Below are 25537 nucleotides of genomic sequence, written 5' to 3'. Positions count from 1 at the left end.
CTACTTGCAGTCTTTTGTCACTCCAGTCACCATACATAGTGCCATGCCTGTGGAGTTGACAGTCACTGTAGCATGCCTTGTCAGCACATTATTTTTCTCCTGATGTGATTGTGTACATTTGGGAGTGGTAATTCCCCTGGGAAAATTGGCAGTGGAGAGCTATAGACCTGTTTAGTCCCATATCATAAGTACAAACTATGAAAAGATAAAATTACTGAACCTACCACAAGTCTCTTCTGGAGATAATATATCTTTTTTTTTTTTTTTTCCTCTGTACTAGAGTTATAAGCAAACTTCTAAGCTCTGGTAAAATGTTTTGGGCCAAATTTTTGTAACTTAATCAAAGATTAGCTTATCCAGACTTGGAATCAACTATGGTCAGAGAAAAGGAAGGTGTCCAGGAACATCATCCTCTTCCAGCTGTGTTGTCACAGCCCTTCCTAAGGTTCAGTGCATATGATCCCAGCATAACTTCTGCTCCAATCTGGTGATGTCCGTTCATTGTAGCCTGAATCCCTCAGCTGTTTATTCCCTCACGCCCTTGTGAAGTTCTGCTGTTTCCTTGTCTGGTCAGGTTCTTCCCACCCCTCAAGGGGGAGCCCAAGTCCTGCCTTGACCACAGAGCTTCCGTGATGTCTGCAGTCTGTGGCAGCCTTGTGTAGTGTAGTGTGTGTGTTAGTTGCTCAGTCGTGTCCAACTCTTTCTGACCCCATGGACTGTAGCCCACCAGCCCCTCTATCCATGGAATTCTCCAGGCAAGAATACTGGAGTGGGTTGCCATGCCCTTCTCCAGGGGATCTTCTCCACCCAGGGATCAAACCTGAGTCTCCCACACTGTAGGCAGATTCGTTACCATCTGAGCTAGCAGAGAAGTCCTCACTTTTAGTACTTTACTGCTCTCACTGTTTGTATCAATTTTTTTTTTCCCATTCTTCTACGTCATTCTTGATCCTATGGGATCCATTCCACTATATTATCCATTCATTTTTTTTCCATTTATTTTTATTAGTTGGAGGCTAATTACTTTACAATATTGTAGTGGTTTTTGCCATACATTGACATGAATCAGCCATGGATTTACATGTATTCCCCATCCCGATCTTTCATTTTTACCCATTCTAGTGAAATGCCCTCTAAAGTCCTCTTGACTCATTAACTTACATTGTCTGTTCACAAGCTGAAAATCCAGTCCTGTGGTTCTTTTAATAACCTTTTTGCTATTTGAAGGCTGCAAAGTTCTGCCTGTGCAATTCCACACGAGTCCCTCTAATTTGCTGACTTCTCTCTAATCCCTTTAACACTGTGTGAGGAAACTACTTCCTGTCTCTTTGTAAATACAATTCTGTTCTTTAAGGATGCATTTTTTAAAAGGAAAAAAAAAGATTTTTTTCCATTTAAAATAAAATGTTTAAATCAGGAAGGAAAATGGAGCTCTTGCAGAATTTTAGGCTAATGTGAAGAAACAAAATTCCTCTTCTATACAAAATAACTTTTATATTTAGCTGAGTAGATCATTTGGAAGAAGTGAGTGCATTGGTTGTCAAGGGTAATCTCTGGGGGAAGAAAGAACAACTGTGGTAATTATTCAAACTGAAAGCCAAATCAAGTCATCCAGAATGTACTATTTTCTAATTCTTTTTTTTTATTGGTGTGGGGGGAGAAAAAGTGATGGGGGAGGCTTAGGAATACTGAAGTCACAGTGTAGGGAAAGGCAGCCTAATAATTCCTTCAGGACGACTAAGACATATTTCTCTCTTAACACTGACTCATTGGAGAATTTAGGCTGCGTGGGAGCTTGGCTGTTTTTTTTTTTTTTTTCCAGTGGGTTTTGTCATACATTGATATGAATCAGCCATGGATTTACATGTATTCCCAATCCCGATCCCCCCTCCCACCTCCCTCTCCACCCAATTCCTCTGGGTCTTCCCAGTGCACCAGGCCGGAGCACTTGTCTCGTGCATCCGACCTGGGCTGGTGATCTGTTTCACCATAGATAGTATACATGCTGTTCTTTTGAAATATCCCACCCTCACATTCTCCCACAAAGTTCAAAAGTCTGTTCTGTATTTCTGTGTCTCTTTTTCTGTTCTGCATATAGGGTTATCGTTATCACCTTTCTAAATTCCATATACATGTGTCAGTATGCTGTAATGTTCTTTATCTTTCTGGCTTACTTCACTCTGTATAAGGGGCTCCAGCTTCATCCATCTCATTAGGACTGGTTCAAATGAATTCTTTTTAATGGCTGAGTAATATTCCATGGTGTATATGTACCACAGCTTCCTTATCCATTCATCTGCTGATGGGCATCTAGGTTGCTTCCATGTCCTGGCTATTATAAACAGTGCTGCGATGAACATTGGGGTGCACGTGTCTCTTTCAGATCTGGTTTCCTCAGTGTGTATGCCCAGAAGTGGGATTGCTGGGTCATATGGCAGTTCTATTTCCAGTTTTTTAAGAAATCTCCACACTGTTTTCCATAGCGGCTGTACTAGTTTGCATTCCCACCAACAGTGTACGAGGGTTCCCTTTTCTCCACACCCTCTCCAGCATTTATTGCTTGTAGACTTTTGGATACCATTACACGCCAGTCGGGAGCTTGGCTGTTTTAATTCAATAACTTGTGTTACAGCCCTCCCAGCTTGCCCAGGGGTGGGAGTGGTGGTGCTCTGAATAACTGAGTCTGTGATACATAAAACTGTATTCTACCAATTACAGGTCAGTTAACATTTATGCAGGCTTCCCTGATGGCTCAGGCGGTGAAGCATCTGCCCACAATGCAGGAGACCTGGGTTCGATCCCTGGGTTGGGAAGATCCCTTGGAGAAGGAAATGACAACCCACTCCAGTACTCTTGCCTGGAAAATCCCATGGACGGAGGAGCCTGGTAAGCTACAGTCCACAGGGTTGCAAAGAGTCGGACACGACTGAGCGACTTCACTTTCACTTTCTTTCACTTTAACATTTATGCTGCTGTTAAAAGAGTCGTAGAGGATTCTAAAATTTAAATCATACTGCACCAGGGACGGAGGTGCCTTGTAGGCTGCCGTCTGTGGGGTCACATAGAGTCGGACACAACTGAAACGACTTAGCAGCAGCACTCAGGCAGGTAAAGAAAAATATAACTTTATTTTTCTCTAAGCGATCCGTTGTTTGCTCTCCACATGAGCCTCTGTCCTGCTGGCTTGCCAGAAAGAAGGAAAACTGAATCCCCATAATTTTAACCTAATCGAGTAAAATTATTCTAGCAAGGAAATTTTTAAACATTTCTTTGATTAGCTCCTGAGCACAGTTTGTTAAAATGGTTCAGTCTGTGTGCTCTCCTTGCTCCTCAGCAAGATAGCCTTTGGGGATATGGTGAGTGCTGTGGGCCCTTGACCCTGGGCTCTCCTGTCAGGGTGGCGCTTTCCCATGCCCACTGATCTTGCCTAGTGACCCTGGAGTGTAACTGGGGTGAGCTGTTATTGTGGAGCCAGGGCCTGGCATTGGATCTGTCTCTCTGGGCTTGATCAGTGCACTGTGGTCCTGGCCAATGTGCCCTCCTGGATGTGTTCTGGCATTCTGATGCTCCTGAGGCCCACAGACCTCCATTCACTCACCTGCCCTCTGCTCTCTCTCCCTGACCTTCCCTCTATACTCTTTAAAAAATCATGCCTGTTCATTGTTCCTGTTAGTGAGCAGAGCACTTAATTGGATGGCACCTTCAATTCCTCACTAATCAACTGTAGGGAAAGCTCAGGCCAGTGGGTTAAGAGGATTTTGTTGACATTCATGACTCCATGTTCTAAATAGAGAAGCACACAGGTGGATGTTTGAGGTAGATGGTACAGTAAGGAGAGCAGGAAGTCAGGAAGATGGGTGGCACGTTAAGACAATCCAAGGTAGCTTGATATGTCTGGAGCAGTAGGTCACAACCAGTGAAACTCAGAACCTTAAGAGGAGTGGGGAGCAAGCTCAGATTGATTACAGGGGTCTGAAAATCTACAGGGAAGCCAAGCATTATCTTTGTATTGAATAAAGAGAATGACTTAACTGTATATAGATGCTGCTAAAATAAGTAACATACAATTTACTTGAATTCATGGTACTATTTTGGTTGTATATTTGCTCAACAGGTACAGAGTTTATGTGTCTTTGATCTATTTCTATGTTAAAGGGGACCCCCCACTCTAATAAGATGGGCTTCCCAGGTGGTTCAGTGATAAAGAATCCACCTGCCAGTGCAGGAGCCACAGGAGATGTTGGTTCCATCCCTGGGTCAAAAAGATCCCCTGGAGAAGGGAATGGCAACCCACTCCAGTGTTCTTGCCTGGAGAATCCCACGGACAGAGGAGTCTGGTGAGCTACAGTCCATGGGGTCACCAAGAGTCAGACACAACTGAGTGACTGAGCACACCACTCAGCTACTTAAAAATGGGAAACAAATGGCTTGGGCTAACCTAACCTACGGTGACAATAATAATTTTTTAAAAATAGCAGTAATAGTTAACACTTATATGTACTTACCACATTCTGAGCATTTTACATGTGACTCATTTAATGCTTACAACTTTTGGAGCTGTTCTGATTTTACAGACGAGGAACTATTAATATTGTGTAGCTTGCCCAAAGGGCAGGCCTCTGTACTTGGTGGCAGCAATGTGAACTGAAGGCAGAAAGCAAAATATGGTTTGCAACCATAATACCTTAAAAATTAGACAGATATAACCTGAGATCTACTGAACTGAGTTTTCGTTAGAGAGAGAAGACGTGTTTTCACTTATTTTTTTCAGTATTTTTTTTTTTAAGAAGAGGCTGAGGCACACCAAGGTTGAAATCTACTGTTCTATGACATTAGTCTTACAGAAAGAGCTCTGCTAAGTGACAGGGAATGTGAAGGTTAATTAAATCACAGTCTCAAAATACTATGTAAAGAAGCCAGATTAATTTTATCAGGACATAAAGATTTTATTGAGCATGATACCTGTCACACTTGGCTGACACTTCTGAAATTCTGTAAATTTAGCTTCATAAACATTTATATCTGGAAAGGGATTTTCTAGGTAACTGAATTTGCTCCTCTTAGTTCTCATGTAAGGAAAAGGGACAGGAAATAGAGAGTCTAGGAAAAGACACCCCCTTGTTACAAAAACTCTCCACTGAGTGACTTACTTAATAACATTTATGTACCCTCAGGTTTGTGTTAATAACTGTGCTAAAGCCTTGTAAGAGATGTGACCAAATATATGTAAGTAATGGAAGACCTTTTATGAGACCAGTGTTATTATGATAAAGAAAAGGAAACTGAGTGTAAACATGAAAACTGTAACAAATACTACTGAATGGGATCTGGCAATAAATAAAAATGATAATACATCATAAAATGATATTTATCCCAGGAATATAAGGGTGATTCAACATCTAAAAATCACAGTATAATCCACCATATCCAGTCCAAAAATGAAAACCAAAAGTATATGACAAACTCTGCAGATGCATGAAAGCATTTTTAAAAATTCAACATTCATGATAAAAATTTTTCAGAAAACTAAGAATGTAAGGGAATTTCTTCAATCTGGTATAACCTTACATAAAACATATAGCTTGCATCATACTTAATAGCAAAAGACTGAATACTTTTCCACTAAGATTGCGAACAAGGCTAATATATTGCCTTTTGTCACTGTTTCCAACATGAGCCAGTGCAATAAGGCCAGACAAAGAAAGAAAAGGTATACAGGTTAGAAGGAAAAAAACTGAAGCCATCTTTCTTTGTAGATGACCTAATTATAAACATAAATTATATACATAGAAGATCCCAAGGAATCCACGAGAAATCCACTAGACCTAATAAATGGTTTAGCAAGATCACAGGCTATAAGATCAATGTACAGAATCACATTTCTCTGTACTGGCACAAAAAAGAACCTATGAAATGCTTAGGTGCAAGTCTTAAGAAAGTGTGTAAGAGCTGTATGTCACACACTTCATAAGCCTGATTGTAAAAAATCAGGAATTAAGTAAGGGATCTATTCATGTTCATGGATTGGGGGATTCAACATTATTTAGATATTATTTCTCCCCATATTGACCATTTACTTCGATGACTGTCATCTCCTGCCCTGTTGCCCTTACTATACCTGCATAATAAATAAAAGCCATCTTTGGAAACATTGACCTCTAAGCAGTGAGTGTCTGGAGCTCAGTCTTCTTTTTTATGCTGTCTCTCTGGATGCACCATCACTCAGTAATATTTTTAATATCAGCTCCACAGTGATGACTCCCTTAATTCAGATCCCTGTCTTCTCTGAGGACTTTATTATACAATAACAGCACCACCACCAACTCCTGCATCACCTCTGACCCCTTTATTTTCCTTATCCTGCCTAACTTGTCCTTTTTTATCTGACACACTTAAGCACCATTAGGAATCCATTGGCATCCTTAATTTCGGAGATGGTGCCAGATTAACACCTTCTAAGTGGAAAGATCAACTGCAAGTCTGCATTCCTGCTTCCCAAAACTATACTTTGTATTCTTGACTTTTTCTGATTAGATTCTCATTTTATGATCCCTTGGAGAGGATGAAATACTGGATGAGTAAACGAACCTTTTTTGAGTATCTCTCAAAATTTTTTTCATGATGAAACTTGGCATAAGTTTTGTATTAGGGTCGTAGGTAAAAAAAAATTTCCATGTATCACTAAATTGTTTGTATAAAAAATGCTATGAAATCAGCTGGTCTCAGTCTTTGTTATTATTCATCACTCCCTCTCCTAAGGAAATATTAAGTCCTCCAAAATTTCCATTGTTTACATATAAGACTTGCTCCAGGTGTGGAAACAGACTACTTATCTCTTTCAGAGTATATCAGTTTAGGAATAGTATAGGAATTTTAACAAAAATTCAACTTTTAGGCTTGCTTGGGCCAGCATTTTAAATGTAGCTGTTTAATTAAATAGTAAACATTAGTTCCCAAATCTTCAGTGTGAAAAAGTGACTTCAGTAATATTTTATTCAGTTTTAGATGAATGTGTAACTATATGTCCTGGACCCTTAATGAAACCTGTCACATTCACAACTTTCTCCTGTTTGGTAAATTTCCTCTATAAGCATAACTAGTAGCCTGATGCTATGAAAAGTCACCTTCTCTTGAGAAGTTTGAACAGGTGTTTGTATTCATGATATCAGTGCTCTCAAAAAAATAAAATCCAGTTGTCACACAACCACCATCCCACTTTTTCTTTTTGTTATAGGAATTTGCTTTGTTAAGAAAAATAGACCTATCTGGTTATAGGTGTTATAGGAAGATCTAGGTGGGATTGTACTTGAGTGTCAGATATCTTCTTGGGGTCTGTAGGTGTTGGATGTGGTAGAGATTGACTTTGTGCCCCTTGAAGAACATTCTGTTGTGGTGTCAAGGACTTGGTGGCAATGGTTTCTTAGGGAAAAAAACCTAAATCTGGCCCAGGAAACATTTCTGAAAAAAGACAAAGGTCCCTAATGCTTTTCGTTGCCTGACATTCAACAAGGATGGAATGGACTCTGGGTTGTCTAGGAGAAGGTGGATTCTGGTGTTGTCAGCTGACCTGTCATTGCTTCCCGACATGGCGGGACGAGTCCCTCCTTCTGCTCCAGACTCGTTCTTCTGCCTGGGCTGCAGGTCCTGCCCTTCTTTGGTGACTTCCCGTGCCTGCTGTCTCAGTTCCTCACCCTCTGTCCATGTTCTCCTTACTTTCGCTTCCATCCTGTTTGCTTTACAGCCAAACGCCTCAGCATAACACCCAAACTCATTAGCAGTAGCAGACATGCCCTGACTGTCCTGGCCTTGTCTTTGCCTCTCACCATTTCCCACTTCCCTGTGCTGGTCATCCTGCCAAGTGCCAGGGACACTCCTTTTCCATCAGAACCTCACCTCAGATATCACTTCTCCCAAGACGCCTCTGAATCACAGATCAGGCTAAGTGACTCTTGCTTATGTTGGCCGAGTATTTCAAAGATGGATTTTTCTAAGCCCACTAAACAGTCTGTAGGTTTTGTTTTTCATATATGGGTGTGCTGTGCATCTTCTGTTCGTTGTGGGATCATGTTTGAAAGATGCCTATATAGTTTGTCTTGGTTCTGGTTTGTTCCATGCCCTAGAATTTCACCAGCCTCTCACTGGGGTCATCTGAGATTCGTGCTAAAACCTGGCTTTTCCTCAGCTCCTTCCAAACAGGGTAGGGGCAGCAGCAGCCTGGCTCGGGGTGGGAGGTTAGGGACAGGCCTGCCCCAGTTCCCCAGGACCACCCTCTTCTGACAGAATTCTGATTTGGAGACAGATATGTTCCCCACCTTCATTAAGTCCCAGTCTAGATTGTCTGTTTAAGGCGAAAGCTGATGTGTAGTGTGTATATAAGAAGCACTCAGTGTGGAGTAAGCCAGAAAGATAAACACCAATACAGTATACTAACACATATATATATGGAATTTAGAAAGATGGTAACAATAACCCTATATGCAAAACAGAAAAAGAGACACAGATGTATAGAACAGACTTTTGGACTCTATGGGAGAAGGTGAGGGTGGGATGATTTGAGAGAACAGCATCGAAACATGTATATTATCAAGTGTGAAACAGATCTCCAGTCCAAGTTGGATGCACTGGGATGAGCCAGAGGGATGGGATGGGGAGGGAGGTGGGAGGGGGGTTCAGGATGGGGAACACATGTAAATCCATGGCTGATTCATGTCAATGCATGGCAAAAATCACCACAATATTGTAAAGTAATTAGCCTCCAACTAATAAAAATAAGTGAAAAAAATAAAAATAAATTGGGGAGACAATCTTACATTTAGTTAAGGAAAAAGAAAAAAAGAAGAAGCACTAAAAGCTAATGACAGGCCCTGGGGCAGCACTCATGGCATCTTAACACAGAAACTGACTGAGGCCATGTCTCACATTGTTAGCGTCCTCTGTGGGGTGCAACACACCCATGTCCAAGATAATGCTGGTTCACGTGTGCATAGAAGGTCATGCGGGACACCTCCACTGGATTAGGATGTGCCAATTATTCATGGCCTACACCTCTTGAACCACTAGACTCCAAACCTTTGTCTATTTATAGCTGTTGGATGCATTTAACACATTTTCCTCTAGGAACCGTGTTATGTGTGGACTGGTAGCTCCTGGCAGCTCAGTGAACATGCTATGCAATATTGAGATAGATATAGATAGGACTTGTGTGGGTCGCACAGAGCTGGACACGACTAAAGTGACTTAGCAGCAGGAGCAGCAATATACAAATGTAAAGTGGTATTATTTAGAAAATATTTCTGTAAGAAATACTTTCAGCTTTACATCCTGAAATTCCAGGAAACCTCTTCCACTGTTGAAAAGAAAGTAGAGTTGTCCAACTCCAAGATGATACTGGTTGCTCTTGAACCTTGAGGCACAAGTATTTTGGTGAAAACCTCAGTAAAGTATGTGGGTTTTATCTCTTACATGGAAGATTTATGGTAGCTTCATTTTGAAAGACTTCATTTGAAAAGACTTAATTGGAAACCCATTACACTAATTCTCATGAAGGAATTTTCACTAAGAGTGTTCTGGGAACCTCTGTAGGGTTACCAGTTAAACTCAAGTTTCTAGAAATTGTGCTAAACCTAACTGATGTAAAACAAATTCCGTTATCCAGGTAATGTCTCTCGTGCACTGCTACCTAAGGCTTATTGTTGAAACTCAACACCACTGACTGTTAGCCCTGTCAAAGCTGACAGTTTGTGTTGGGAGATCTCTTGGCGGGGGGGGGCGGTGGAATTTTCCACTTCTTCTCTGCTGCAGTGTGAATTGTGTAGATAATTTTCAAATAGTTATCCAGGTTGGAAACTGTCACCAAGTCTGTACTAAAGAGAGTGAGAGATGGCAGCACTGTGGAGACTTTGACTTCATTCCAAGGATGTTGGGGAGTCATTTGAGGGTTTTGAGCAGAGGAGGACCATGATCTAACTTCCATGCTAACAAGACCACTCTGGCTGTAGGTAAGAGATCTTATGGCTTGGGCAGCAGTGGTTGGAGTAGAGGTGGAGAGAATGTTCCAAAGGGAGAGATGCCTCAAAGATGGAGCTGATAGTATTCGGGGATGGATACAGTGAAGAGACCATAAGGAGGAAGTGATCAAAGGTGACTTCTAACTAGAAGGGTGGAGTTACCTGTAATTAAGGTAGAGAAGCCTGCAGAGAGGGCAGGCATTTGTTTTGTTTTTAGTGTGGATTGAATGGAATGATAACGTGTCCTGTTCGATGGTTAGAGGGACAAGGGTAGAGGAGCACTGACTTTTGCCATTCCTGTGTCCTGACAATGGCACGCTCAGATATTGTAGACCTCTCAAACTTACAGAGACATCTGCCCATAGCACTTTTGTTGTTGTTCAGTCACTAAGTCATGTTCGAGTCTTTGCAGTGCCATGGACTGCAGCACAGGCTTCCCTGTTATTCACTATCTCCTGGAGTTTGCTCAAACTCATGTCCATTGAGTCAGTGATGACATCTAACCATCTCATCCTCCGCTGCCCCCTTCTTCTTTTGCCTTCCATCTTTCCCAGCAGCAGCGTCTTTTTCAATGAGTTGGCTTTTCACATCAGGTAGCCAAAGTATTGGAGCTTCAGCTTTAGCATCATTCCTTCAGTGAATATTCAGGGTTGATTTCCATTGTATATATGTACTGCTACTACTTAATTTATTCATCTGTCCATCTAGGTTGGTTGGACATATAGATTGCTTCCATGTCCTCTTGCTACCTCTTTTTAATCTATTCTGCTTCTGTTAGGTCCTTACCGTATCTATCCATTATTGTGCCCATCCTAGCATGTAATTTTCCCTTTATATCTCCAATCTTCTTGAAGAAATCTCTAGTCTTTCCCATTGTATTGTATTGCCCAGAGCACTAGGATTCGCCATTTCCCTTGGAGGATCATGGGGTCAGGCTTGCACTCTTGCCAGGCAGGGACCTTGAGAAGTGGCCTTAAGAAATCAAAAAAGGGACTCCAGTTGGGTCAGAGCTTTCTGCTGGCACAGGCCCTCAGGGATGGGTCTCCCTTCTAAGGGTCACTTCCTTTTCTCTTTCTTTCATCACCTTGTCACTGCCATTACTGCTGAGTCCAACCAGGGTTTCTCTGTTATCCTTTCCAGAGTTTCTCTTTTCCTCCCTTGTTTACTGAGCAGCACAGTGCCCTTAAGATGCAAGTACAGCTTTCCCTCGGTACAGGTGTTTCTTTCTTTATTTGTGTTACAGGTGGTTCTTTCTTTATTCTCCCATGCCCCTCCTGTTCATCATCTGTTTTGATCTGATATATGAGAACTTTACTGTCACTGGGTTGCACAGATAGGTATTTACTTCGTAAAACAAATAGAATTTATCTTATTTTGCAAAAATACATTTACTAGGGAAAAGGAGTCTGGTATTACTGGGCCTTTTGGCATCAACCTGGGCAGGGGCACTAGTGATGAGGAGGGAAGCTGAGTGGGGGAGCATCGCCCTTCTCTCTTCCATCCCCCTTCTCATGCTCCTCACCATTTGCCTGTCTCCCACATCACTCCTCTGCGCCAGGTGCCATGCAGGTCCTTGTGGGAGCAGGGTGGACCTGGGGCTCCTCAGCAGACAGGAAGTCTTCTGAATTTTCAGGTAGGCAGTGGGAGAGTCCCTGAAGGTGTGGTTCTGGAGAAGAGCAGGACCTGATTGTGGTTGTAGAAGGAGAACCCTGCCATCAACAGAAGATAAGATACTAGAGGAGAAGCAGAGACAAGCTGGTTAAAAGCTGGTTAAAGTATGTTGTGGAGGTGAGAGCCTCCCAGAGGCTTGTGGGGAGGAAAGCAGAGCAGAGGAGGATGCGGTGACTGGAAAGATGGAACGGCCACGGGGTGATGTGAAGCCGAGTGGTGAGAGGCGCTGGTGTACCACTGAGGGCAGGAGACAGGAGAAGGTCACCGGAAGTTATGTCGAGTCTGAGGGCCTCGTAAGATCCCTATGTGAGTGAAAACAGTGTTCTGAGATGACCACCTAGAGCCATGTTGAAGACAGATGGAAGCACAGGGTGAGCTCAGGGAAGATTCAGCGACTAGAGAAAGACTTGAGAGTTCTGGGTATAGATTGTGGTAATTGAGGGGATAAAAACGGGAAATGGGCTGGAAGACGGCTCTCAGGTGTCTGCTGGGGGCTGAGCAAGAGACGACACCACCAGGTGCACTTCACCACAGACAACGACAGGGCCTTGAAAATCCTTGGTGTTGCTCTTGTGTCTAATGTTCTCAGCTCCTAATTTCCTCTCAGATCTGTTCTGTCGCCCCAGCATAATCTTATAAACCTGCTTTGGTGGCTTAGGTTATAAAGGTTTCCAGTCTCTTCTCAGTGTCATTTCATGTGCATGGAAACCTTGTAAGTAGATCATTTTAATAATAAAGCTTATTCTTTGAAATGTTCATTATCAAGGTCATGTTTCAGAGGCTTTGCTGCACCAAGAATTAAGTTATTGGACAGAATGCCCACACTGCTCCATACCTGTGACATGCAATTCTTGTAAAGGTGGTAGTTAGTAATTCATTCCTCTGACCTGAAGGGTGGGACATTTTTCCTTTGAAAGGGTTTAGTAACATTTACAGAAACTAGAAGCCAGTGCCAGAACTGATCTGACTGCTTTTCCTTTCTCAAAGAGTCTCTTCCTAGCTCTCTTAGGATCCAGGAGAAGCCCTTCTGCCCCACAAGGCTTGTGCTTAGGCTGGCCCACTGCAGTTTCTGAGATTGAAATCCATCAGTGGACTGTGGTGCTGTGGTGCTGCTCTGCAGAGCAATTACCACCAACCCCCTCCCAGTCTACAGAAGGTGCTGAAAGGAATTGCTTGTGGAAATAGATCTGGGAGACAATTCCATATATTCAGTTGGCATTAGTCAGTGTTTTTCCCTTTGACCAAGTCAGCAAAAAGAAATGTAATTTTTATAAGGTTTGTTTGAAGTAGATTTTATGGGTTAGCAATGGACATTTGTATGGTGAAAATTTTTCATGAATTACATTAGGAAGGTGATTTTTTTTAACAAACTGATATCACACTGTATAAATGTTGTTTGTCTCCCTAGTTATTTAACACATGCATAGTTTTCTTCTCAACTGGGCTGTGGTCTCATAAAACAGAGCAAAGTGCTTCTGCTATTGTGATCCATACAATACCTGTCACAGAAAAAACTTATAATAGACTATTTCCTTATAAATTTGTTTTGGCTGGAACTTAGATATAGCAGAAAATTCATGTTTCTTATTTTCAGAATCTGGATTTACTTTAGATTGACCAGGAATTTCAATACTTAACCACATTATATTCACCCTCTGCTTATTCTCTGTTAGAAAATTTGGTGTGTCAGGATTATTCTTCAGTTCATTTGAAGAACAGAAACAGTCCTCAGGATTTAATTGATGTGTGGGAAAGAGGTTCTTGCTGATTGATTTTGAAGAAATTGTTGGCCTGCCACAAGTTGTGTCCCTATGGTATTATTGTCACCATGTTACTCACATAGGTTACTCTCACTAACATGTGAAGCAATAATGCTACTATTTACCCTGTATTCCCCATAACTCGGTGAATAAATTTGAGCAGCTAAAGCTAAAGTGTAATTTATTCTTTGTTTTTCAAAGATCTCATCAGAAAATTGAAGACTCAGAAGAGAGCAGTGATGAAATTCTTGCTTGTCTAATTTCTGCGGTAAGGTCATGCGATTTCCCTGCCCAAGAGTGCAGAAATAATGAGGGGTCTTGGAAAGGAGGTACTGTGGGTAGTGATGTAGAGAGACACTTGCCCTGTGGCTGCTCGTCATTGTGGGAGGCCCAAGTCAGGCAGCCTCTCCTGCAAGATTACAGATACTGTTGATGAAAAGTTCCTGGAACCTTAGAGAAGGACTTTAAAAAAAGAATACTGTATGACTTAACCTAGTGAAAGCTGTGACCTACTGCACAAAGGAGAAAGGACTGTATGTTTCATTAGGAATAAAAAAAAAAGATCACCTCAACCAACAGAAGATCCATTCTTCAGGTTTTAATGTACTGGATTACAGCATTTTCATTATGTCTTTTAAAGCCATTAATTAGAGTCAGTAATTGACCTGTTGGTTGAGGAGAAGCTTATCCCCTTCTTCCCAGAGAAGCTGGTCATGGTCACTAATCATTGAGCTCTGGTTGTTGACAGGCTGTAGCAATCCTATCTTACAAACTCTAGCCTTCCCAAAGATTCTTGAGTGCTTCTTTAACTGTATTTAAGAAATGGTGGTTGCTGAAAATCATGCTGGATTGGGTTATGTATGTGAAATGAAACTGATTGTATAGTTTCACACCCCAAGTTTTGGCATCTGGGCACAGCTTGAAAGTTAAAAGTTATCTTTCTTACTCTTCTAGAATGTAGCTTAGAAAAGTAATTTTTGGCTAAATATAGTGATAAGTAGTATAAAACTTTGCATGCAATGGAATCTTGACAGCGTGTTACGAAAAAATATTTAACATGACCTTTGCAGTTTAAAGGGCTTCTCTAGTTTGCTCAGACAGTAAAGAATCTGCCTGCAATGAGGAGACCGGGGTTCGATCCCTGGGTCAGGACGATCCCCAGGAGAAGGGAATGGCAACACACTCCAGTATTCTTGCCTGGGAAATCCCACAGACAGAGGAGCCTGGCAGGCTACAGTCCATGAGGTTGGAAAGAGTCAGACACAACTGAGTGACTGACACGTCACTTCACTTGCAGTTTAAAATATTGACCAAAGAGGAGTACCTATGGGGTGCAAAGTCACTAATAGCCATCTATTAAAAAAAAAAAAAACCCACTCACTATGTACCAAATACTGTGTTAGACATGGTGTGTTTGTATGTGTGTGTATACATACCCATGTACACATTACACTTCATTACAGCCTTGTGAAATAGGTGGCATTATCTCTGTTTTATAGACGTGAAAGCTTCTAGAAGTTAAGTAACTTGCCAAAGGTCACCCACCTAAAAAGGAACAGAGCCAGGATTTAAACTCAGGATTTTCTACTTCTTAGTCATACTCTCCTAATCATTGGGCCTCATTTTTAAAATAATGTAATATAGTTATTATGTAAGTTTCAGAAGCAGTGAACATGTAAGATGTGGTTCCTATAGCCGTACCAGGAAGATAGGCACATTAAAAGGCTAGCTTATAAAACATCTGACAGTTGAGCAGCAAAAATCATAGTGTATAGATAGTAAATCCAAGAACATTAACAGAGAGCTTGGTTTAAGAGACTGGACTTGAATCAGCATTGGAAGCAGTTAGGCTATGAGCAGGTGGAGGATGTGTACTCTAGCTGTGGGATTTAATAAAGAAAAGTAAGAGATTTTTGAATAACAGATTAACACGATGTAGACATTTAAGAAAGAAGATGAGTTGGAGATGGGGAGATGGATGAAAATCTAGTTTGAGAGGGTGATGAAAACCTAGTTTCTGGTGGTGTTTTGGGGAACCACAGGAGAAAGGAACATAAAGAATTGTTTAAAAATCAGTAGGACTAGGTAAAGGTAGAGGAGGAGTCAGGTAACCGAAGCTGTGAAGTTAATGGAAAAGTGATGATACTTTTAGGAAGTTGAGTAAAATATATGGAAGGAGAGATGACATAATTTTGAACACATTGAGTTTGAGGACGGAAGGGTGCAAAAATATTCAGGAAGCACCTGGAGACATGAATTTGGAACTCGGAAAGGTCAGGACTAGAGTTATGGGAACCAGTCCAGGTAGTCCATTGAAGAGCATAGTGGAAGATGCAGTATTGGGTAGCACCCAGGAAAAGAGGGAAGTAGGGAGATGAGGCTTAAAACTCAACATTCCAAAAACTAAAATCATGGCATCCAGTCCCATTGCTTCATGGCAAATAGATGGGGAAAAAATGGAAACAGTGACAGACTTTATTTTCTTGTGTTCCAAAATCACTGCAGACAGTGACTGCAGCCATGAAATTAAATGACACTTGGTCCTTGGAAGAAAAGCTGTGACAGACCTAGATGGTGTGTGACAAAGTAGAGACATCACTTTGCAACAAAGGGCCATCTAGTCAAAGCTATTTTTTTTTCCAGTAGTCATGTAAAAATGTTAGAATTGGACCATAAAGAACACTGAGCCCCGAAGAATTGATCCTTTCAAACTGTGGTGCTGGACAAGACTCTTGAGAGTCCCTTGGATAGCAAGGAGATCAAACCAGTCAATTATAAAGAAAATCAATCCTGAATATTCATTGGAAGGACTGATGCTGATGCTGAAGCTCCAATACTTTGGCCACCTGATGCAAAGAGCCAACTTATTTGAAAAGACCCTGATGCTGGGAAAGGTTGAGGGCAGGAGGAGAAGGGGATGACAGAGGAGGGGGTGGTTGAATGGCATCACTGACTCAATGGACATGAATTTGAGCATCACACCAGACCATTCTTTCTCTTTGCACATTCCAAACAAGGACAGGCCCTGGGACTTCTATGTCAGCGGGCCAGAGACAGCTGGGCTCCCATAGCCTATCTATCAAAACAACTTGACATGGTGACTAAGGGGTGGCCTCCCTGTATACAGGCCATGGCTGCTATCGCAGCCCTCAAACCCGAAGCAAATAAACACTCTAGACATGCCCCTTTAACAGTCTGTTCTCCACACACCTTCCAAGACTTACTATCACAACGGGCTCTCCTCTCCCTTCCCCCTTCCAGGGTACAGGTCCTACATGGTTTTCTTCTCGACCCTCGGCTCTCATTCTCCCCTTGCTCTCCCCTTAACCCTGCCAGCTTATTACCCACATCCTCTACAACAGACCCCCTCCTACATAGCTGCAGCCTAACAGTAGATCTTGCCCAAAACCCCTTCCAATATTTAACAGATCAGCCCATCCTAGACCCAGACACCCCACACTGGTTCATTGATGGCAGCTCTCAAAAATCCCCACCCTTCGCGGCAGGATATGCCACCATCCAGGGGGACCTTCGTCACAATCACAGGACCCAGACAATTGAAGCTTCACCCCTGCCACCTCACACCACCTCCCAACAGGCAGAACTGATAGCTCTCACCAGAGCTTTGACTCTGGCTAAAAATCTAAGGGTTAACATCCACACAGACTCCAAATATGCCTATAACATACTTCACTCAAACATCCTAATATGGAGAGAAAGAGGTTTCCTAACCCAAAAGGGATCCCCCATTATTAATTCAGACCTGATCCACAAACTTCTAGAGGCAGCATCCTTACCAAACAAAGCCACCATCCTCCACTGTAGGGGACATCAAAAGGGAAGTCTCATATCAGCCTAGAACAATGCTGCAGACCAGAAGGCAAAGGAGATAGCCCTGTCCCATCCTTCCCTCCAGTCCTCTGTCATCTTAGCTCTGACTCCACCCGACCTTCCCACCACCAGAGAAATCCTCTCTTATCTACACTCACTTTTTCATCCCTCATCCAAGACACTCCAACAGCTCCTCTGAAACCACTTTCCCATGTCCACTGCTGATCAACAATATTTAGATAACCTTACCCACTCCTGTCAAGCATGTCAACGTACTAATCCCAATTCCAACCTTAAACCAACCCATCAAATGTGAGGCAGCCTCCCAGCACAGGATTGGCAAATAGACTTTACTCATATGCCCCAGTTTGGAAAGTCAGATACCTCCTGGTCCTTGTGGACACCTTTTCGGGATGGGTAGAAGCATTTCCCACTTCATACAAAAGAGCTCACACCGTGGCCCAAATCCTCCTCACAGAAATTATCCCCAGGTTTGGCCTGCCTTCATCCCTACAGTCTGATAATGGCCTGGAATTTATGTCTAAGGTCATCCAACAACTTGTCCAGTTCTTAGAGATACCCTGGAAGTTTCACATTCCATATCATCCCCAGTCCTCAGGAAAGGTAGAAAGAATGAACAGAATAATCAAAGAAACCCTTACCAAACTAACCCTCAAGTTACATCTGGATTAGACTAAACTTTTACCAATTGTTCTCCTCAGAGTACGGGCTTTGCCCAGAAAGCCCCTGGGGCTGAGCCCCTTTGAGGTGATGTACAGAAGGCCCATGCTCCTTCCTGGACTCCACCATGAACCTCCTCCCATACCAAGATTCCTACACTCCCCTCTGCTGGCAGAACTCTGCAACGCCCTCTAGAAATACATCAACCACAACTTGCCTGCCCCTGACCCCCAAGCCTCCTTACCCCCTTTACAAACTGGGGACGTGGTCTGTCTGATAGGGTCACCTAACCCCAAAGTGGCAGGGACCATTCAAAATCATCCTCCTTACCCCAACTGCAGCTAAACCAGAGAAAGTCACCTCCTGGATACTGAAAGGTTGCTGCTGAACGATAAGACGCGGGATTCTTGGCCTCCGGAGGAGACGAATTCAATCCGGGGCCAGAGACGAGGCTGGATCGCTCAGAGCTTTTGTGTAATAAAGTTTTATTAAAGTATAGAGAAAGCTTCTGACATAGGCATCAGAAGGGGGCAAAAGAGTACCCCCCTCCTAGTCTTTAGCTGTATGTTATATAGTCACTCACAGTCTGTTAATGAAATGAAAGGAATGTCATAAAATTTAGAATGGCATCAGATAATCCATCCCAGGCCATAAAACAATTGACTTGAATCTTGTAGAAGGGCAGAATACCAACAAATAGTTCCGTTTACATAGATTAGGGGAACAATACCTGAGTAAGTAAGTTAGGCCGTTTGGCGGAACCAACTTGAAGGTAGAGTCTGGGGTTCATTAACATAGCTTAAGACAACATTTCCATACGAAAAAGGAATGTATTGGTTAACTCAAAGTCTGAGAGTAGTTAGCTTTAGGTGAGACCAGGTGTCATGGCAACACAGAATGTTAAGAGAAACCTCCTTTTAAATTTGTATAGAGAAGGAAAAACAGATCGCTGGTTTGTTTCTTCCTGCCGCTTAAGAGAGATAAAAATGTCTGGCACTTACAGCCTCTTTCCTCCATTTGGAGACCCCTGGCCTTCCTGCCTGTTACCCTCTCAATACACCCCTCTCGCCTAAAACGGGTCACCTCCGATCCTGCGCTGCCCTCCTTAACTGACAGCTATCAGGTCTCCCTCACAGGACCTACCTCCTTAAAATTCACCCGGCGACAACCTCTGTCAACCATCCAAGAAGACACTGAATGACCTGGACACTCTTCAACCTACAACTGTTCCTGACCCAACTACTACAAGACCTCTGGACCAGCGGCCCGACAGGAACCTCCTTCAAAGACCTGACCACACTGGTGTCTCAACTGTGGCTTCAGGGAACCTTCTACAACCTGACTCCAGATGAAATTGATTTATTTACTCTCATTCTCTACATCATTCTACAACCTAATGAACACTGTTCCTCCTCAGATTCAAACAACAACCAACTTTGGGCCTTCTGCCCCTCACCCTGACTGGCCTCTCCCCGTCTAACTATAACTGCACTGTTAATCTTAGTCCTTGCTATAGGCCTAGTAACTGTCTCCCCTCAAGACTGGTCACCTATCCTTCATCTTTCCATTGGTATCGCCTATGTTGCTAGCTGTGTTCTACTCCTAGGGTGCTATTTCCTCCACACTGCCTAACTAACATCCCCATGACTCCCCCATTCCTTATCCTTGCTGCACTCCCCAGTCTTCTGGCTACTCCCTGCCCCTGCTCAGACATTTATTCCTATGTACATTCCTCATGTTATAATACGACTCCAAGACCATAGCAGGGTGGGGGCGGTCCAAATCCCTCAGTTCAGTTCAGTTCAGTCGCTCACTCATGTCCGACTCTTTGCGACCCCATGAATCACAGCACGCCAGGCCTCCCTGTCCATCACCAACTCCTGGAGTTTACTCAAACTCATGCCCATCGAGTTGGTGATGCCATCCAGCCATCTCATCCTCTGTCGTCCCCTTCTCCTCCTGCCCCAATCCCTCCCAGCATCAGGGTCTTTTCCAATGAGTCAACTCTTCGCATGAGGTAGCCAAAGTATTGGAGTTTCAGCTTCAGCCTCAGTCCTTCCAATGAACACCCAGGATTTATCTCCTTTAGGATGGACTGGTTGGATCTCCTTGCAGTCCAAGGGACTCTCAAGAGTCTTCTCCAACACCATAGTTCAAAAGCATCAATTTTTCAGCACTCAGCTTTCTTCACAGTCCAACTCTCACAGCCATACATGACCACTGGAAAAACCCTACTCACTGTTAAAGTACAAAAGAGAGGGAGTTTCATGAGTACCTGCCATAAGCCAAATGGAAGAAACATATGTTTCTACCCCATTACCCACTGGGGGTACTCAGATGGGGGTGGGGTACTAGATCAAAATCGGGAAAATAAACAAGAACAAGTCATAAAGAACATGATTTCCCAGTTACAGGTAACCCCTGAACCTTATAAACGCCTAGACCTCCTTTCCCAATTATGGCCTCCCCTAAAACCTCCCTCTGGCAACCAATACTTTACTCACCTTCTCAGCTCTTCTTTCCAATTCTTCCAATACACACAACACACGTCACAGTCTTGGATATGCATGTCACTGTCTCCCTCACCACACATAGCAATTCCCTTACCTTCAACCTGGCTGCTACAGGGCAACTATACCTCCCCTTCCCAACAAAAAACTACACAACTCATTGGGCCAGTCTCTGATAATGTCCTACTCTCAGCCTCTTCAAACCTAACCCGTATTAACTACTCTAGTCCCAACTACACTGGGCTTACAAACTCTGCTCCCTCCTTCTGTTCCACTTGGGTTCTCTGAAACAGCACAAATATTTGCACCAATTCGGGAATCTTCATTCTCTGCAGGACCTATGGACCCCCCCTGGACCTTGCATCTTGGCCTTCCTGACCCCGGGTCTAACATTCCTCAAAGAAGAAGAGGTAGAACAAATAGTCTACCTCCAAGGGGAACTTTCCCACAGAAAAAAAACAAGCTGTCATAGCCCCCCTCCTGATTGGGACTGGCATAGCAGCAGCCCTAGGCACTGGGATTGAGGGCATCTCGACCTCTGCCCATTTCTACTACAATCTGTCCCAAGAACTCAGTGAGGACATGGAGCAGGTAGTGGAGTCCTTCATTTCAGTCCAAAGACAAATTAACTCATTAGCTTCTGTGGCCCTACAAAATAGGTGAGCCCTGGACCTTCTCACTGCAGAAAAGGAAGGGACCTGCCTTTTCCTAGGAGAGGACTGCTGCTCTTTTGTTAATGAAACGGGCATAGTCCAGGGCAGAGTCAAAGAACTTAGAAACAGAATCAAACGCCACAAAAAAGTTACAAAATCTTTACAGTCCCCAAAACCTGTTCCAACAGGCCTTCCCTTGGTTGCTCCCTTTCCTGGGACCATTGGTACTTATCATTTTATTCCTCTTATTTGGACCCTGTCTCTTCAATCTCTTTCAAAGGTTTCTCCAAGAACGGATTCAGGCCATCTCTCGAGATCAGGTCAAGACCATTCTTCTTCTCGAGAGCCTCACCCCAAGCTCAGAAAAAGAAGACCCTGGGCCCTAGGGTGATCCTCCATTCCAGACCCAAAACCATCGCCCCTATCCAGAAAGAAGTAGCCAGAGAGATACAGTGCTCTTTTCCCCATTCTTTAATGATTTCAGGGTCTGGAATGAAGGAGTCTTTGGGCCTAGAAAAGAAAGCAACAGTCTCAAAGGTCCTTGCTGAATCATCTAACTTCTGAGAAAACAAAACTGAACTTTAGGTCCCACCCTGATGCTCCAGGCCAGTTTTATCTATCTGGAACTTATCACTCCCTGTCCAGAAAACTTTCCACCCCCTACACCTGCCCAGAAGACTTATCACCCCCTGCCCAACTACAATGCCATCTCAACTAAAGAATACCCAAAATATCCCGCCTGATTAACGTTTCCCTTATTGTTTCCAAAAACCTCCTTATAAATATGGAGCCTCGCTGATCCCTCTTGGAGCTCAGCCTAGTCGTTAGGCCGACTGTCGCCCCTCCTTGCCTGAATAAAGGTAACCTACTTCCATTGAGGTCATCTCTGCTTTTCTGCCTCGGCATGAACTATACCTTACAACCTCACTTCCTCCTTCAGGTAGCCAGGGGACTGGCCACTCCGGAGGCATGCTCCTGTGAGGTCTGAGAGCACCCCTCAAGGGGAGAACTGTAAGTGGCCTGGGTCAGACTGCCCAGGGTGCATTTCTCAGCTGAGGCTGCTCACACCCCCAGTCTCCCCCAGATGGGTGGTCCCCATCTGTCCCCCTGCCTCACTTCTGTCTGTGGTTTGATCCCAGGCATCGAACTCATGGTTGAGATGACTGAGCTGAGCAAGACCGAGGAAGACCTTCAGGACCCAGGCGAGGCCCTGGGCCCGGTAGAGGCACAGCTATTGGGGGCTGAGGCAGGAGAGGCTGCATCCCCCTCAGCCTTGTCCCCTCAGTCTCCTGCTCCACCCTTGTGGAGGCCTTGCCCCAGGAAGCTCTTAATGCGATGGTGGCAGGAACCTGATGAAGTTCCGGCTCCTCAAGTATCGAGCCAAGGAGCTGACCTCCCAGGCGGAAATGCTGAAGAAGGTCCTCAGGGATAACCAGGAGCATTTCCCGGTGGTCTTCAGCCAAGCCTCAAAGTGCCTGCAGCTGGTCTGTGGCATGAAGGTGAAGGAGGTGGACCCCACAGAGCACATCTACATCATGGTCCCCACCCTGGGCCTCACCTGCAATGCGATGCAGAGAGGTGGGCAGGGCCTGCCCAAGGCCAGCCTCCTGGTGCTGGTCCTCAGCCTGATCATGTGGTATGGAGACCATGCACCTGAGGGGGAGGTCTGGGAGCACTCAGAAAATGGGGATGTTTGTCAGGAGGGAGCACTGTGTCTTTGGGGAGCCCAGGGAGCTGCTGTCCCAAGTGTGGGTGCAGGAGGGGTACCTGGAGTACCTGCAGGTGCCTGACAATGACCCTGCTCACTATGAGTTCCTGTAGAGCCCCTGGGCCTATGCAGAGACCAGCAAGTAGGAAGTCATGGAGTATCTGCTCAGAGACAACCAATGGTTTTCCAGGGCCTTCCCACCCCCATCTGCAGAGGCTGTGAGGGACGGGGAAGAGGAGACCTGACCCAGAAAAGTAGCAAAGCTGATCCTTGCCTCTGTGATTGAAGAGGGAGCAGTTAGCCTTCTCAGTAGTGATGGCCTGGGCCACTTGGGGGAACCCGGGGTGTAGCATCTTTGTGTTCATTTTCTCTGTGATGACATGGAAATTCATCTCTGTTTCTTAGGAATTTTTCAAATGTGTTTTTTCAGCTTAAGCCTTAATAAACTTCAGTATCTAACTTTGTGAATGACGTTGATCACACATGTATTTGTACTTAACCAGTTTAAGGACCAAACTCTTGCTGTTTTGTAAAAGAGATTGGGAACTCTCCCATTTTATTTTGTGACCCTGAGCAAGATCACATGGAATTGGAATTAACAACTATTTTGGATATGTGAACTTATTTAGCAGTATATAGCTGGTGGAAGAATTGGAAAATAAAAAACGATTGTAGTGAATTCTTGCTTCTTATAGGTTTTGTCTGTCCTTTTCTACAGCTAATTCATGTCTGTTTACTTGGATTTTGCCAGGTTATTATTTAAGAAAGTAGGAGAAAATTGATGAGATTAATAAGCGCCCTTCTCACTGGCTCATTTATTCCACAGAACTGCACAGATCCTCTGCTCTGTGGAAGGCCCTGTGTTAGCAGTGGGGACACCAGGAGAAGCAGGACACCCCCACACCTAGAGCTATGGTCTAGGAGCCACAGTCACATGAGGAAGGTGGAGAGACGTCCCCTAGTCCCAAAGAACAAGGCAATATGGGGCAAGGCAGTGGGGCTCCAAGAGGATCACTCAAGTGTTGGTGCCTGAGCCAGAGTGGTTTGGGGCCTTGGGAAGCTGGGTTCCTTCTGTGGGAGATGATGGTAATGAACCCGGGTGGTGGCATCAGCCAGACTGTAGACGGGGTCTTATGAGTGAGAGGAAAGTCTGGAATCAGACATGCACTTTAGAAGTTCATCTTTTCTCCAATTAATCTCCTGGATCTGAGAAAGTGAGCTTTGGTCAGAACAGGTAGACACTTGGTTTTTCTGCTTGAGTTTAAATACACTAGAAAGTTTCCAAATGGGAAATGAGCGAATTTGGTTTGGCACACAGTCTACTCAATCTCAGGGAATATAGTTGAACACATTTTGATTACCATCCTCAGTCTTCTGGTAAGATTTTAATGGGGTTCTTTGAAACTGGCAGTTGGACACTTCAACTGATGGGTCAGCTTTCCTAGGTGGTTAGGCCCAAAAGCCATATAAACTGCACTGAACTTGAATTCACACACCTCAGAATCCTCCTTGGAGGTGAAGGGAGGTGCATATCCTAGCTGGATTTTATAAAGAAAACTCCCACTGTCCTTGTCCTCTTACCATCACTTGTCTGATACCTGCCTCTCATGAAGTTCATGGCTGCCAGGGAGCCTACGGACACCTGTGCAGGTGCTCAGGCAAGTTCCATCGTGTGGAGGCAGCTGCGACTCCCAGAGGGAGACTGTGTCCTGGCATCAGGAGGCATGGGCACATCCTCAGCCTGCTGAGACTGTGGGTGGCATCACTGCAGAGGAAAGGGCAGAAAGAGCATTAGAGGGAGTCGGGGGGACCCCTCCCTGCCATTCACAAAAACCTTGGAAGCTAAATCAGATCTTGCATTTGAAAGTGCTGATGATACAGAGTGGTGACTAGAAATGGAAATTCAAGGCACGTTTGGCTTTCTCAGAAACTCCTCAACACAGGAAAGGAATTGTTTTCATCAGAAGCTATACCTACTGGCTGCTGTCTATTGAGCATCGAGTACACTGCAGAGCAGGGGAGAGGTCCTTGTCCACAACTCTTCTCCCTCTGCTTCCTGGATGCTGCCTGCAGGGAACATGGGATCCTTATGTAAACCTACAACAATTTGGAAATAAATACATGATTAATTCACCAAGATTTTAATACAAAGACAGAAAAATAGGTTCATCTAAATAACAATAGCATGTTGTTTGGGGGAAAAGCATCCTATTTGTGTTGATGCCTGGGGTGGGATGGAAAGGTATTTTGGATGCAGGTGGTGCCACATCCATGGGGCTGAGCTCCCAAGAAGCAGGAAACACTTTTGCCTGCCTGACTGATGGAAGATTTGTCCAGGTGCCGTTCATTCAGGGCCAAGGGTGAGGAACTGGGCTTCTCCCAGTGGCACAGTCAGAAGGTGGGTGTTTTTAGAACTACTCTCTTCCTAGAGCCCTCCAGGACAGTTGTGATGCAGACAGGGTGGAAGAGGAAGGAGTATTTTGGATTCTGAGCACTGCAGATGGTATCCTGGGGGTGGTACAGCTAGATGGACTGAGGAGGGTGGAGATCCCTAGGAGCAAGGGGCAAGGATGCAGCCTAGGAGTCTGGAGCTGAGCTTCAAGCTAGAACCACATGAGGACCACACAGTCCTCGCTCTCTGCCCTCCTTCTGGGGTCCATCCTTCTCTCCCTTTCCCTTCATCACGTGGCAGATCTTGGTCAGGAGAAGAGGAGAC

The 25537-nt window shown here is 44.1% G+C and overlaps 1 long non-coding RNA gene across 1 annotated transcript; it reads left to right on the top strand.

Moving 5' to 3' along the window:
• Positions 1-2753: 2753 nt before the first annotated feature.
• On the top strand, positions 2754-22839 carry LOC133051833 (uncharacterized). The gene is made up of 5 exons (XR_009691925.1): positions 2754-2886; positions 13640-13706; positions 21394-21973; positions 22054-22124; positions 22253-22839. It is a non-coding gene; the product is annotated as an uncharacterized LOC133051833 (long non-coding RNA).
• The last annotated feature ends 2698 nt before the right edge of the window (positions 22840-25537 follow it).

Source organism: Dama dama, chromosome X, assembly GCF_033118175.1.
Source record: "Dama dama isolate Ldn47 chromosome X, ASM3311817v1, whole genome shotgun sequence".
Classification (NCBI taxonomy): Eukaryota; Metazoa; Chordata; class Mammalia; order Artiodactyla; family Cervidae; genus Dama; species Dama dama.
Note: the sequence above shows the minus strand (reverse complement) of the source record. Positions and strands in the feature narration are given on the sequence as shown.